This window comes from Cupressus sempervirens, chromosome 11 (genome assembly GCF_028749045.1).
Source record: "Cupressus sempervirens isolate cs-2001-9-10 chromosome 11, ASM2874904v1, whole genome shotgun sequence".
Lineage (NCBI taxonomy): Eukaryota > Viridiplantae > Streptophyta > Pinopsida > Cupressales > Cupressaceae > Cupressus > Cupressus sempervirens.
In genome coordinates, this window is record NC_143128.1 from 382,315,082 (window position 1) to 382,330,685 (window position 15,604).

The following is a 15,604-nucleotide window of genomic DNA, read 5'->3' on the forward strand; positions in this document are numbered from 1 at the left end:
AGTTTAAGAATGCCCTCTAAGGAGGAGATTGACAGAATTACGGCTGAAATGATTTCACAAGTCCATAGTAATTATAATTTGAGAAATAGAGCAATAAATAATGATGTAGGAAGGCCATCTAGTGTCTTCATCAAGGACATCACTCATAAGATGAATGATCAAGACAAGAAAGTCAGTGTAGATGTGCCTAAAATCAAGGAGAACAAGGGTAAGAAATGGGAACCAAAGAAGAAAGTTCAATTTTAGATAAATGAAGCAACAAAACCAGTTGTGCAACCAAAGAAGTCAAAACCGGATGTTGTCAAGCAAAATGTGGTGCCTACTGCTCAAAAGACTCGGACTCCAGGTACTATTGTAAAACCTACTGTGGTTGAACCTGTTGATATGATATCCATGTCATCTCAAATTACTGTAAAAGTGCCCTTGTCTGAACTTTTTGGAATTGAAGAGCATAAGAATAAGGCTTTGTCATGGTTGGGTGGAATAGCAAACAATAATATTATTGTTGACCAAACTATGCCCCAACAGACCCCATTAGTAATAGAGGACAGTGGTATCATATCCCAGATTCCTCAAATGTTTCTAGATGATTCCTCAGTGGCATTCATAGAAGATATTGATCCTTTTTTCCTCAGTCTAATCATAAAAGGGAAGACCTTAAAAAATTGCATGATAGACTCAGGAGCTTCCAACACTATAATGCCTTTCAAGGTAATGGAAGCCTTAGGATTGAAGGTAGATACCAAGCAAGGCAGATGCAGAGGGATGGATGCTAGAGAAGTCCCAGTCATAGGTACTATAAATGCCCTACCATTCAAACTGGCTGCATATCCTGAAGTAGAATTGACCATGTCTGTCCTTGTGGTAGATATACCTCCACACTACAAAATGTTACTCTCTAGAAAATGGAGTGCTGCCATGGGGGGAAGCCTACAATGTGATCTTACTTATGCCACTTTTCATATAAGGGACAAAGCTGTCAAGGTAAATAGGGAACCAAGAGTTAACCACATCTTAGGTGAAGAAATTGACAAAGATACCACTTGTTTCCTAGATACTGGGATTAATTCTTTCAGGGCTGAATTAATTATTCAGGAAGTTGAAAATTTACCTGCTATCATCGAAAATGAAGTTGAATGTTGCATGAATTCACCAAAATTATGGACAATTTTCTTTGATGGGGCTAGTTCTAAAGAGGGTGCAGGGACAGGTGTAGTCTTTGTGTCCCCTGAGAATAACACTTTTAGGTATTCATTCACCCTGAAGTTTGCCTGCACTAATAATATTACAGAGTATGAAGCATTGCTGCTAGGGCTCAAAGTTGCCATACATCATAAAATTAAGAAATTATATGTCATAGGGGATTCTGAACTAATTATCTCTCAGATCAAAGGAACCTACTCATCCAAAAATAGGAGATTGAAACAATATAGAAATGCAGTCTGGGATTAGATAGAATTCTTTGATGCATTTGGGATCTCATGGAGAGATAGGACCCAAAATAAGATGGCTAATCTGTTGGAAAATGTAGCCATCAAACCAAAAGAAATATCATTTGTAGGAATCTCCCAGATTGAGGTGCAAAACAGGCCTTCCATACCTGACAACATTGAAAATTGGCAGGTTTTTGAAGATGACAAAGATATTACAAATTTTTTGTTAAATGAAGACAAGTATCACGATGAGGAGATGGATTGCAGTGGACTGATTGAAACCATAAATGGGAAGGAAACCATTTTTGGTCAAGAAATAATGTAGTTGAAAACAAATAAGATGCCAAAGGGGTTAGTAGTCTTTGAAAATATTTTTGATAACCAAGACAAAGTAAAATTAGGAGTAAATGACCCCAAACTCCAAGAGTTAGAAGAAATAAACTTGGGTACTGATGAAGTTCCTAAAAAGGTTTATATTGGCCAACATCTGCCTGTTGAAATCAGGAAAACATTGATTGACCTACTTAGAAAATACATACATGTTTTTGCTTGGTCATATGATGACCTTAAGGCTTACAAGGAGGATCACTTTCCAGCATGTCATACCATTGAAGGAAAATGTAAGACCTTTTAGGCAAAAACAAAGACCAATCAATCCTACCCTTGCCCCAAAAATGCAAGAAGAACTGACAAAACTGAGAGATGGTGGGATAATCAAACCGATCAGGCATTCCACTTGGGTTTCAAACTTGGTTCCTATCAGGAAGAAGAATGGAGATATTAGGCTTTATGTTGATTTTAGAAATTTAAACATTGCATCTCTGAAAGACAAGTATGGCTTACCTAATATGGAAGCCATGCAACAACAAGTGACTAGCTCTAAATTGATGTCAATGATGGATGGTTTCTCTGGATATAATCAAGTTCTAGTAAAAGAAAGTGAACAGTTCAAGACAGCCTTCACAACCCCATGGGGAACATATGTGTATGTGAGGATGCCTTTTGGCCTGATTAATGCAGGAGCTACTTTCCAAAGAGCCATGGATGTAGCATTTCATGAGTATATTGAAAAATTTATGGTTGTGTACCAAGATGATCTCACAGCGTATTCTAATAAGGTTGAAGACCACTGCAAACATTTGGAAAAAATCTTTATAAAATCCCTGGAATATGGAGTATCTTTAAACCAAAAGAAATGCACATTCGGGGTCACAGAAGGAAAATTATTAGGACACATAGTGTCTAAGGATGGGATAAAAATAGATCCTGAAAGGGTAGTAGCTATTGACAAAGTCCCTAAACCAAAAAATGTGAAAGGAATTCAGTCCTTTTTTGGCCAAGTCAATTTTCTGAGGAGATTTGTTACCAATTTTGCTGAAATCAGTAGACCCATCTCAAAGATGCTTAAGAAGGGAGCCGTTATAGATTGGAATGGTGAACCTTCACAAGCATTCCAAGATATAAAAACTGCAATAAAGAATGCTCCAGTACTGAGGACCCCAGATTATGCAAAGCCCATGCATATTTTCTCTTTTGCATCATTCTATACTGTAGTAGCAATCTTATTGCAGAAGAATCAAGAAGGATATGAACAACCGATTGCCTTTTTTAGCAAATCACTACAGCCTACTGAAATGAAGTATAAGATAAATGAAAAGAAAGCATATGCTTTGATAAAGGCTGTAAAAGCTTTTAGAAGTTACTTGATAGGTGCTACTGTTATTGCTTTTGTACCTAGTGCTGCAGTCAAAGATATATTCTCTCAACAAGAAGTATCAGGCAGGAGGTGTAGATGGATCAATAGAATCCAGGAATTTAACATTGATATACAAATAACAAAATTAGTAAGAGGTCAAGTTTTGGCCAAACTCATGGCTGAAACTAATCTAGTGGCAAATCAGATAAACCTGGTAAATGATGATCTCAGAACTGACTTATGTGACATGGACCAATGTGATTGGTACACCAATGTCGTATATTATTTGCAACATATGGAAGCTCCTCCCCATCTGTCTGACAATGAAAAAAGGAATACTAAATTGCAAGCCATCAGGTATGTAATTGTCCAAAATAACCTATGGTGGAGAAATTTTGAGGGGATTCTGTTGAAGTGTGTTGATAAAGAAAAGGCGAAAGAGGTCTTGAAAGAAACGCATGCTGGAGTATGTGGGGGACACTACATGGCCAAAACTACTGCACATAAGGTAATGAGAGCTAGATTCTGGTGGCCTTCTCTATTCAAGGATGCTCAAGTTATGGTTAGGAAACGTGATTGCTGTCAAAGGTTTGTTGGAAAATTGAAATTTTTAGGAAATACTCCATTAAAGCCAGTGGAGATTCAAGCACCTTTTCAACAATGGGGTCTGGACTTCATAGGAGAGATTTTCCCCAAGTCTAGCACTGGCTATTCTTGGATTCTGGTTGCCACTGACTACTTCACAAAATGGGTAGAAGCTATCCCTACAAGAAATGCAACAAGTAAAGTGGTAAATAATTTCCTGTTGAATAATATTATTTCCAGATTTGGATGTCCACAGAGAATTGTAACAGATAATGCTATGTGCTTTAGATCTGAGGAGTTCATCAAGTTTTGTGATAAATGTGGAATGACAAGTTCATCATCCACTCCATATCATCCATAAGGGAATGGACAAGCTGAGTCCACAAATAAGAGCCTATTGAAGGTCATTAAAAGAACCTTGGATGATAATAAAAAGGCATGGGATTCCAAGTTACAGTTGGCAATATGGGCTGACAGAGTAACTGTAAAGAAAACAATTGGTGTAGCTCCATTTTATTTAGTGTATGGGATTCAAGCCAGAATGCCTCAGAACAACTTGATGGGACTATACAATTACATCTAGTTATATGATGAAGATACTACAGATGAAATCCAAGAAAGAATGGATGAATTGGTAGGACTAACTGAGACCAGAAAAGAAGCATCTTCAAGGAACCAAAAGTTGCAATTACAAGTCAAGACACTCTATGATAAAAGAACTGTAAGCAGAAAATTTGAAAATGGAGAATTAGTCTTAATGTGGAATGCTAGAATTGAAGATAAAGGAAAACATGGCAAATTTGATCCTATCTGGTTAGGCCCATATCTCATTGAAAATACTTGGGGTGAAGATTCTTATATACTCAAAGATATATTTGACAATATTCTTGAATTGCCAGTTTATGGATAGTTCTTGAAGAGGTATTTTTCTTGAAAAATACTTATTTTCTTCCATGAACAGTAGTTTTAGGGTTTCCTGTCTTTTCTTTTTTTTTTTTTTTTTTTTTTTGTAAATCCTTGTAAATATCCTTGTGCAGTTTGTTTCCTTGTTTTTGTGTGTTGCCTTGTGCTCTCTGAAGAAGTTGTCATTTTACCAAGTATGTGGTCTTCTCTCCCAGAAATTTTGAATTCTTGCATAGACTCAGGTAGTCTATCATCCCCAGACAGAGCCACTGTTGGTGTGATTTTTCATAGTATAGGATTTTTTTGATATTTGGATGAAAAATCAGTTATGTCTTTGTTTTGTGGTGCCCTCATTTTCAATTAAAAACAAGAGGTATTTTCTTCAAATATGCTGGTGAGGTTTTTATCCTAAATATTTTTATTTAGGTCAGAATGCCTTTTTGAAAACCCTTTGTATGCATTTAATTGCAATTTTCCATCTGAGAGGACGCCAAGTTAAGGTGTTTTTAAAAATCACCGTTGATCTATCAGAGATCAAGGGTCAGCGCATCCCCGCATTATAGAGTTGTAGGTTTTTAAGTGATGCGGGGAAGCGCAGTAATGACATGTAGCCCCTGATGTTTTATGAGATCCGATAGGTTGCAAAAGCTCTTGAATGTCCAATTTGTTAGTACTTTTGCACATTTTGTTTTTCCACGATATCATTGGTGGATTCATTGGCAGAACTATGGAGATTACTTAGCAAGCAGTATCACCGTTGATCATGTCTTGATCAACGGTTGACGCTTCCCCGCATAATAAAGATGCAGGTTTTTAATTAATGTGGGGAAGCGCGGTGGTCACGCGTGGCAATGTGGGGTCAGATATTTGTATTTCAGCATGCTACACTACAAACGACTAGTGACGTGTAATGCTAGGAATGTACAGAAGGTTTTTGGTTGCTTAATGAATGAGAAGCGGTATCACCATTGATCCTGTCTTGATCAACGGTTGATGCTTCCCTGCATAATAAAGAATACAGGTTTTTAAGTAATGTGGGGAAGCGCAGTGGTGACACGTGGCCGTGATGACATCAAACACTTGCTTGCTCAAAAGATGATACGGTATCCGCTAGCGTGAAGTGTTGTCCGACAGTATAAGCTAATGTGGCAGTTTCCTATTAGTCTATACAGCTAGCTGGTCGTTAATACGAAATGGATTATTCCAATCATCGATCTTGTCTTGATCGACGGTTGACGCATCCCTGCATAATAAAGATGCAAGTTTTTAAGTAATGCAGGGAAGCATTATGATGACACGTGGCATTTTAAGAAAGGACTGTAAAGCCTTGTTATTTTTAAATCAGGACCATGCAATCTGATAAAATCTACGGGTGGGATTCAAATTTGAGTGCAAATTGCAGGCAACGGTTACTGAGAGTAAATGTGATCCAGACCTGGTGCGTGCGATTTTAATTCATAAAAAGAGCCCACTATTTCACCACTAATGAATCACCAAAGTACAGAAAGAAAAGGGCGTTCAAGTTTTCAGAGCTAAGGCACATAATTTATTGGTTAATACTCCAAAAAAATTGTAGAAGACATCATATAGCGTCAAAGTGCGATTTCTGGTGGGTAAGTGCTCTGTGACTTTCTGAGTAAAATTTCAAGCATCTGCTGTTGTGAATTTTCCAAAGTTTCGTTAAAAATGCCGCCCCAAAAAGAGTTTACTGGACAAAAAGATTATCTAAAACGTTCAGTACATGATGATTTTCTTGAACAATTCCTTTTATCAGTGCATGAAATAACAAAGGGAAGGGAGCTCATTCCAAAAAAACCCTAGATTGGTTGTGGCAGAAGGATTTTATGATAAAGCTAATTGGATAAGGGATGCCCAGGTTTCCATGGGAGGTTTGGAGTTGTTTAGGAAATGGTTTTCAGAGCGAAAATTGGACACTCCTATGAGAAATGTATGGGAATTTGACATTGGAAAATTAGTAGTCCCCAGTGTCTTCTTTGATAGCGATTTATTGATGGACCTGGCAAAGAGGTATGACCCTATCACAGGGTGGGTAAAAAATCATTTAGGGGTCAACCTTTTTAGGATTTTCCCTGAACTGTTCAGTGAGGTTTTCAACCTAAACCCTAACCACGCTGTGCATGAAATCATTGATCTGGATGATTTGCAAGCTAGATATGATGCACAACGAGTGTACATAGGGCCACTACAGGAGCATGCTGCTAGGGTTGGAAATTTGCCTATCATCACAGCCAGTACTCCAGAGCCATTGTTAAGAAGACATTTCAATCTGAGAGCTCAGGCACTATATTTTTCTCTTTGCAAGATCTTGGGGATAGATGAGGGTGATCAAATTCCAGGTTTTGTGGTCCTTATAATTGCTCAAACCCTCCATTTTGGAATGAGTACCATTCTAGATTTTGCCACTTTCCTAGTAAAAGAAATTCACAACGGGTTGGTTGGAATAGCAAAGGGGAAAGTAAACAAACCATTATGTTGGTATTCATTGATGATGCATGTATGTTTATACAAAGGATATACTTTCTTCTCCAAAGGTATGGAGTTAGAAACCACAAAGGATAGAGAAAAGAATCCAGTGCAATTATGGAGTGTGGATATGACTTCAGGGGACATTGATGCTAGTTATGTAAGATTTGATAGGTATTTTGCATCAAAGCTTAGACTGCTTTTAAGAGGAGATAGCCCTAGAATCCCACAAGCATTATTAGAATTGGTCAGACCCAAGGACCATGCTAAGGGGCTAAACTGGGGTGATATAATTTCCTACAATGTTTCAACAGTAATAAGAGTTTATGGTTTCTTAAGAAAACCTCATGTGTTACCTTGTCATGTACCTCTGAAGATAGGAATAGCCGAGCTCTTATGGCAGATAGGTACTATAGATGAGAGGGAATTGGTCAAGAAGGGCACTTTCTTTCCAATAGTTACTGTGGTGCATGATTTTTTTTTTTGTTAAAAAGGGGTGGAAGCATTTAAATTTGTTTTTGAATAAATACAACATGGCATAATCTCACACCAGATTCATTGACCCTGAAGGATTCTATGACCTGTTAAGAGAAAGGGTGAGAGCTTCCCATATGGTGCATCGGGTTTACTATCCGGAAGATATAATCAGAAATGTTTTCACATTGCAGGAGCAAGAATTAATGAAAGAGAAATGGATAGTTTTCAGTAAAAACCTAGAATTCATTAATGCTTTTGACTCCCAATATGACCCAATGAAAGATAAGAAATACTGGGGAGATAAAATACAGGCATTAATGAATAATTTTGCTACAATAATTCAGACTATGAATGAAAAGAAAGATATACTTATTAAGGCACACCCATAAAAGGCAGCAGAAATACAAAGAGAAGCTCTGAGCTTTGATTGGCCAGATGATGATGCTTTTAATAAATGGAAAAATCAGTTTCTAGAACAAATATCAGAAGATGATGAGGAAGAAAATGTAAAAGTAACAGTCCCCCTCGAAGTTAATAATGAGGACATGGAAAATCCCCAGGTTGAAGTAAATTTACAGGTAACTGAAGACAATACATCACTTTCAAACCTCATGGCTACTTACTCTGAGGATGAAGAATAATTGGAAAATTAGATCCTATCTTCTTGTTAAAACAAATGAGAAGTATAACAGAAGGGGACCCACCTAGGGTGTTTTGATGTGTTAGCTTTTCTGTTATTTGTTTTTTGTCTTTTACTGTAGTCATTCGTCAGTGTCTTTTAAGGGACACGTGTCACTCTCTTTAGCCCTAAGCTTGTTGCATCTCACACTATTTAAGTGAGATCCCAAGGCTAAAGAAGGGTCCGAATTCTTTTTCTTCTAAGTATTGTGCTTAGTCTAGTTTTTGGTCCAAATTTTGAAGGCAAGTTTGTAATATATTTTTTTGTCAAATTTTCTGAAAATACATGAAGATAGAATGAACTGTGTTTCTTTCTGAAGGCTATTCTGAGTTTATTGTAAAAGATATACCATTTTCAAAAGAAATGAATACAAACTATGAACTGTCCCCATATCAGTTCTTTCTGAATTTTGTCTCCTTTTAAATACTTAGCTACCTTGATGTTGTATGAGTAAAAGCTTGTACAATTGAATGCAATCTAGTTAGGTTGTATATCCATTTATCATTGTTGTTAATTCAATGGATTAAATAAAAGCTTTGATGTAAGTGATAAGATTCCTTAAGTATTGAAAAGGATTTTGAATCATAAATTCTGATAAGAATTGCTGATAGAATTTGTTGTAAGGCAACAAATTAGATCTTAGATTTTTCTATAGACTCTGAACCCCAATGGATTAAGCACTGATCAAGTTATTTCAGCGGAAGGAGAAATATCTTACAAATGGTTTTTCAAATGCATCATCAAATCAAAATTTACTTTTATTTTTTGTAGATCTTCAAAGTTGGCCAGCACTTGTCTGCATGGAATTTTTTTAGCTTCAGTTAGTCATTGTTGTTGAAAACATCTGAAGATCTATAGAAGACTTCTTGGCCATATTTGTTTATGGCATGTGTTTAGAAAGTTAGTAATAATTATGTATATGTTTGAGGATCTTGAAATGAGAATCAGAATGAAACTAAGAATAACCCTCATACAGTCGTTTCATTTTTGAACCATCCCTGGGTATACCCACCCTGGTTGTGCAGAGCCAACAGAGTAGAAAAAAATTTGTGATTTTGTTGAAGTTGGGTCCAAATACCTTACATATGCAATTGTTGATAAGAATAGGCTAGTCTTTAAATTGTGTATGTAATGTCATTCTAGTATTAAGCATTTTTGTCGCATAGTAGTTTTAGTACCATTCAAAACACCAACATAATTAATTAGAAGTCATTACTCCATTTAATTAAATAATTTCGTTTAATTATTTCAAATTTTATTTCGAAACTAGTCAACTCAAGTCAACCGTCGTTAAATCTGGTCAACTTTTGGTCAAACTTGATCTTTGCGTATGTGAATATGAGCAAATGTGAGTATGAATTCTAGCAACAAGTCGATGCAAATTCTCATTCAACCTTTCAAAATGAAGAGATGAGGGTCTCTTAAATAGACTTTCTTGGAATTCATCAACAGTTGAGATCGATTTCAATCAACGGTCAGGATTAAAGGTGAAGTTCAATCATAAAGGGAGATTTTCAAATTAAAGGGAGTTAACAGATTTAATTTGAGTAACATAAGGAGTTAACTGATTCAATTTGAGTAGAGAAAGGAGTTAACTGATTTAACTCATTTTTTATCAATAGTGAACTGAAAATTTCCCTTTTTGAACTGAAGATAGATTTTGTTGAGATATTTAATTTAATAAAATGAGATATGCTCTCATAATTAATTTTTCTATTTAATTAAATAATCTTTAATTAATTAGAGACACTTTTCTTATTTAATTAAATAACTTCATTTAATTAATTAGGAATGGCTTCTCATTTAATTAAATAACTTTGTTTAATTAATTAGAAGTAAGTACTCCATTTAATTAAATAATTTTGTTTAATTATTTCAAAATTCTTTTCGAAACTAGTAAATTCAAGTCAAACGTGGTTAAATCTGGTCAACTTTTAGTCAAACTTGATCTTTCCGTATGTGAATATGAGCAAATGTGAGTATGAATTCCAACAAAAATTCGATGCAAATTCTCATTCAACCTTTCAAAATGAAGAGATGAGGGTCTCTTAAATAGACTTTCTTAGAATTCATCAACGGTTGAGATCGATTTCAATCAACGGTCAGGATTAAAGGTGAAGTTCAGTCATAAAGGGAGATTTACAAATTAAAGAGAGTTAACAGATTTAATTTGAGTAAAATAAAGAGTTAACTGATTCAATTTGAGTAGAAAAAGGAGTTAACTGATTTAACTCATTTTTTATCAATAGTGAACTGGAAATTTCCCTTTTTGAACTGAAGAGAGATTTTGTTGAGATATTTAATTTAATAAAATGATATATGCTGTCATAATTACTTTTTCTATTTAATTAAATAATCTTTAATTAATTAGAGACACTTTTCTTATTTAATTAAATAACTTCATTTAATTAATTAGGAATGGCTTCTCATTTAATTAAATAACTTTTTAAAATTAATTAGAAGTAACCACTCCATTAAATTAAATAATTTAGTCTAATTATTTCAAAATTTGTTTCAAAACTAGTTAACTCAAGTCAACCATGGTTAAATCTGGTCAACTTTTGGTCAAACTTGATCTTTGCGTATGTGAATATGAGCAAATGTGAGCATGAATTCTAGCAACAATTCGATGCAAATTCTCATTCAACTTTTCAAAATGAAGAGATGAGGGTATCTTAAATAGACTTTCCTGAAATTCATCAATGGTTGAGATTGATTTCAATCAACGGTTAGGATTAAAAGTCAAGTTCAGTCATAAAGGGAGATTTCCGAATTAAAGGGAGTTAACAGATTTAATTTGAGTAAAATAAGGAGTTAACTGGTTCAATTTGAGTACAAGAAGGAGTTAACTGATTTAACTCATTTTTTATCAATAGTGAACTGAAACTTTCCCTTTTTCAACTGAAGAGAGATTTTGTCCAGATATTTAATTTAATAAAATGAGATATGCTCTCATAATTACGTTTTCCATTTAATTAAATAATCTTTAATTAATTAGAGACACTTTTCTTATTTAATTAAATAAATTCATTTAATTAACTAGAAGTAAGTACCACATTTAATTAAATAATTTCGTTTAATTATTTCAAAAAAAATTTCGAAACAAGTCAACTCAAGTCAACCATGGTTAAATCTGGTCAACTTTTGGTCAAATTTGATCTTTGCGTATGTGAATATGAGCAAATGTGGGTATGAATTTCAGCAACAAGTCGATGCAAATTCTCATTCAACCTTTCAAAATGAAGAGATGAGGGTCTCTTAAATAGACTTTCTTGGAATTCATCAACGGTTGACATCGATTTCAATCAATGGTTAGGATTAAAGGTGAAGTTTAGTCATAAAGGGAGATTTCCAAATTAAAGAGAGTTAACAAATTTAATTTGAGTAAAATAAGGAGTTAACTGATTCAATTTGAGTAGAAAAAGGAGTTAACTGATTTAACTCATTTTTTATCAATAGTGAATTAGAAATTTTCCTTTTTGAACTGAAGAGAGATTTTGGTTAGATATTTAATTTAATAAAATGAGATATGCTCTAATAATTACTTTTTCCATTTAATTAAATAATCTTTAATTAATTAGAGACAATTTTCTTATTTAATTAAATAACTTTATTTAATTAATTAGGAATGGATTCTCATTTAATTAAATAACTTTATTTAATTAATTAGAAGTAAGTACTCCATTTAATTAAATAATTTCGTTTAATTATTTCAAAATTCTTTTCGAAACTAGTCAACTCAAGTCAACCGTGGTTAAATCTGGTCAACTTCTGGTCAAACTTGATCTTTGCATATGTGAATATGAGAAAATGTGAGTATGAATTCCAGCAACAATTCGATGCAAATTCTCATTCAACTTTTCAAAATCAAAAAATGAGGGTCTCTTAAATAGACTTTCCTGGAATTCATCAACAGTTGAGATCAATTTCAATCAATGGTCAGGATTAAAGGTCAAGTTCAGTCATAAACGGAGATTTCCAAATTAAAGGGAGTTAACAGATTTAATTGCAGTAAAATAAGGAGTTAACTGATTCAATTTGAGTAGAAAAAGGAGTTAACTGATTTAACTCATTTTTGATCAATACTGAACTGGAAATTTCCATTTTTAAATTTAAGAGAGATTTTGTTGAGATATTTAATTTAATAAAATGTGATATGCTCTCATAATTACTTTTTCTATTTAATTAAATAATCTTTAATTAACTAGAAACACTTTTCTTATTTAATTAAATAATTTCATTTAATTAATTAAGAATGGATTCAAATTTAATTAAATAACTTTATTTAAATAATTAGAAGTAAGTACTCCATTTAATTAAATAATTTTGTTTAATTATTTTAAAATTCTTTTCGAAACTAGTCAACTCAAGTCAACTGTGGTTAAATCTGGTCAACTTTTGGTCACACTTGATCTTTGGGTATGTGAATATGAGCAAATATGAGTATGAATTCGAGCAACAATTCGATGCAAATTCTCATTCAACCTTTCAAAATAAAGAGATGAGGGTCTCTTAAATAGACTTTCTTGAAATTCATCAACGGTTGAGATCGATTTCAATCAACGGTCAGGATTAAAAGTGAAGTTCAGTCATAAAGGAAGATTTCAAAATTAAAGATATTTAACAAATTCAATTTGAGTAAAATAAGGAGTTAACTGATTCAATTTGAGTAGAAAAAAGAGTTGACTGAATTAACTCATTTTCTATCAATATTAAACTGGAAATTTCCCCTTTTCAAATGAAGAGAGATTTTTTTGTGATATTTAATTTAATAAAATGAGATATGCTCTCATAATTACTTTTTTTTATTTAATTAAATAATCTTTAATTAATTAGAGACACTTTTCTTATTTAATTAAATAACTTCATTTAATTAATTAGGAATGGCTTCTCATTTAATTAAATAACTTTGTTTAATTAATTAGAAGTAAGTACTCCATTTAATTAAATAATTTCGTTTAATTATTTCAAAAAAAATTTTGAAACTAGTCAACTCAAATCAATCGTGGTTAAATCTGGTCAACTTTTGGTCAAACTTGATATTTGCGTATGTGAATATGAGGAAATGTGAGTATGAATTCCAGCAACAATTCGATGCAAATTCTCATTCAACCTTTCAAAATGAAGAGATGAGGGTCTCTTAAATAGACTTTCCTGGAATTCATCAACGGTTGAGATCGATTTCAATCAACGGTCAGGATTAAAGGTGAACTTCAATCATAAAGGGAGATTTCCAAATTAAAAAAAGTTAACAAATTTATATTTAGTAAAATAAGGAGTTAACTGATTCAATTTGAGTAGAGAAAGGAGTTAACTGATTTCACTCATTTTTTATCAATAGTGAACTGAAAATTTCCCTTTTTGAATTAAAGAGAGATTTTGTTGAGATATTTAATTTAATAAAATGAGATATGCTCTCAAAATTACTTTTTCCAATTATTTAAATAATCTTTAATTAATTAGAGACACTTTTCTTATTTAATTAAATAACTTCATTTAATTAAATAATTTCATTTAATTATTTCAAAATTCTTTTCGAAACTAGTCAACTCAAGTCAATCGTGGTTAAATATGGTCAACTCTTTGTCAAATTTGATCTTTGCGTATGTGAATATGAGAAAATGTGAGAATTAATTCCAACAACAATTCGATTCAAATTCTCATTCAACCTTTCAAAATGAAGAGATGAGGGTCTCTTAAATAGACTTTCCTGAAATTCATCAATGGTTGAGATTGATTTCAATCAACGGTCAGGATTAAAGGTGCAGTTTAGTCATAAAAGCATATTTTCAAATTAAAGGGAGTTAACAGATTTAATTTGAGTAAAATAAGGAGTTAACTAATTCAATTTGAGTAGAAGAAGGAGTTAACTGATTTAACTCATTTTTTATCAATAATGAACTTGAAATTTCCCTTTTTGAACTGAAGAGAGATTTTATTGAGATATTTAATTTAATAAAATGAGATATGCTCTGATAATTACTTTTTTTATTTAATTAAATAATCTTTAATTAATTAGAGACACTTTTCTTATTTATTTAAATAACTTCATTTAATTAATTAGGAATGGCTTCTCATTTAATTAAATAACTTTGTTTAATTAATTAGAAATAATTACTCCATTTAATTAAATAATTTCATTTAATTATTTCAAAAAAAAATTCGAAACTAATCAACTCAAGTCAACCATGGTTAAATCTGGTCAACTTTTGGTCAAACTTTATCTTTGCATATGTGAATATCATCAAATGTGTGTATGAATTCCAGTAACAATTCGATGCAAATTCTCATTCAACCTTTCAAAATGAAGAGATGAGGGTCTCTTAAATAGACTTTCTTGGAATTCATCAACGGTTGAGATCGATTTCAATCAACGGTCAGGATTAAAGGTGAAGTTCAGTCATAAAGGGAGATTTCCAAATTAAAAAGAGTTAACAGATTTAATTTGAGTAAAATAAAGAGTTAACTGATTCAATTTGAGTAGAAAAAGGAGTTAACTGATTTAACTCATTTTTTATCAATAGTGAACTGAAAATTTCCCTTTTTGAATTAAAGAGAGATTTTGTTGAGATATTTAATTTAATAAAATGAGATATTCTCTCATAATTACTTTTTTAATTTAATTAAATAATCTTTAACTAATTATAGACACTTTTCTTATTTAATTAAATAACTTCATTTAATTAATTAGGAATGGCTTCTCATTTAATTAAATAAATTTGTTTAATTAATTAGAACTAAGAACTCCATTTAATTAAATAATTTTGTTTAACTATTTCAAATTTTTTTTCGAAACTAGTCAACTCAAGTCAACCGTGATTAAATTTGTTCAACTTTTGGTCAAACTTAATCTTTGCGTATGTGAATATGAGCAAATGTGAGTATGAATTCTAGCAATAATTCGATGCAAATTCTCATTCAACCTTTCAAAATGAAAAGATGAGGGTCTCTCAAATAGACTTTCTTGGAATTCATCAACGGTTGAGATCGATTTCAATCAATGATCAGGATTAAATGTGAAGTTCACTCATAAATGGGGATTTCCAAATTAAAGAGAGTTAACATATTTAATTTGATTTAAATAAGGAGTTAACTGATTCAATTTGAGTAGAAAAAGGAGTTAACTCATTTAACTCATTTTTGATCAATACTGAACTGGAAATTTCCGTTTTTGAATTGAAGAGAGATTTTGTTGAGATATTTAATTTAATAAAATGTGATATGCTCTCATAATTACTTTTTCTATTTAATTAAATAATCTTTAATTAATTAGAAAGAATTTTCTTATTTAATTAAATAATTTCATTTAATTAATTAGGAATGGATTCTCATTTAATTAAATAACTT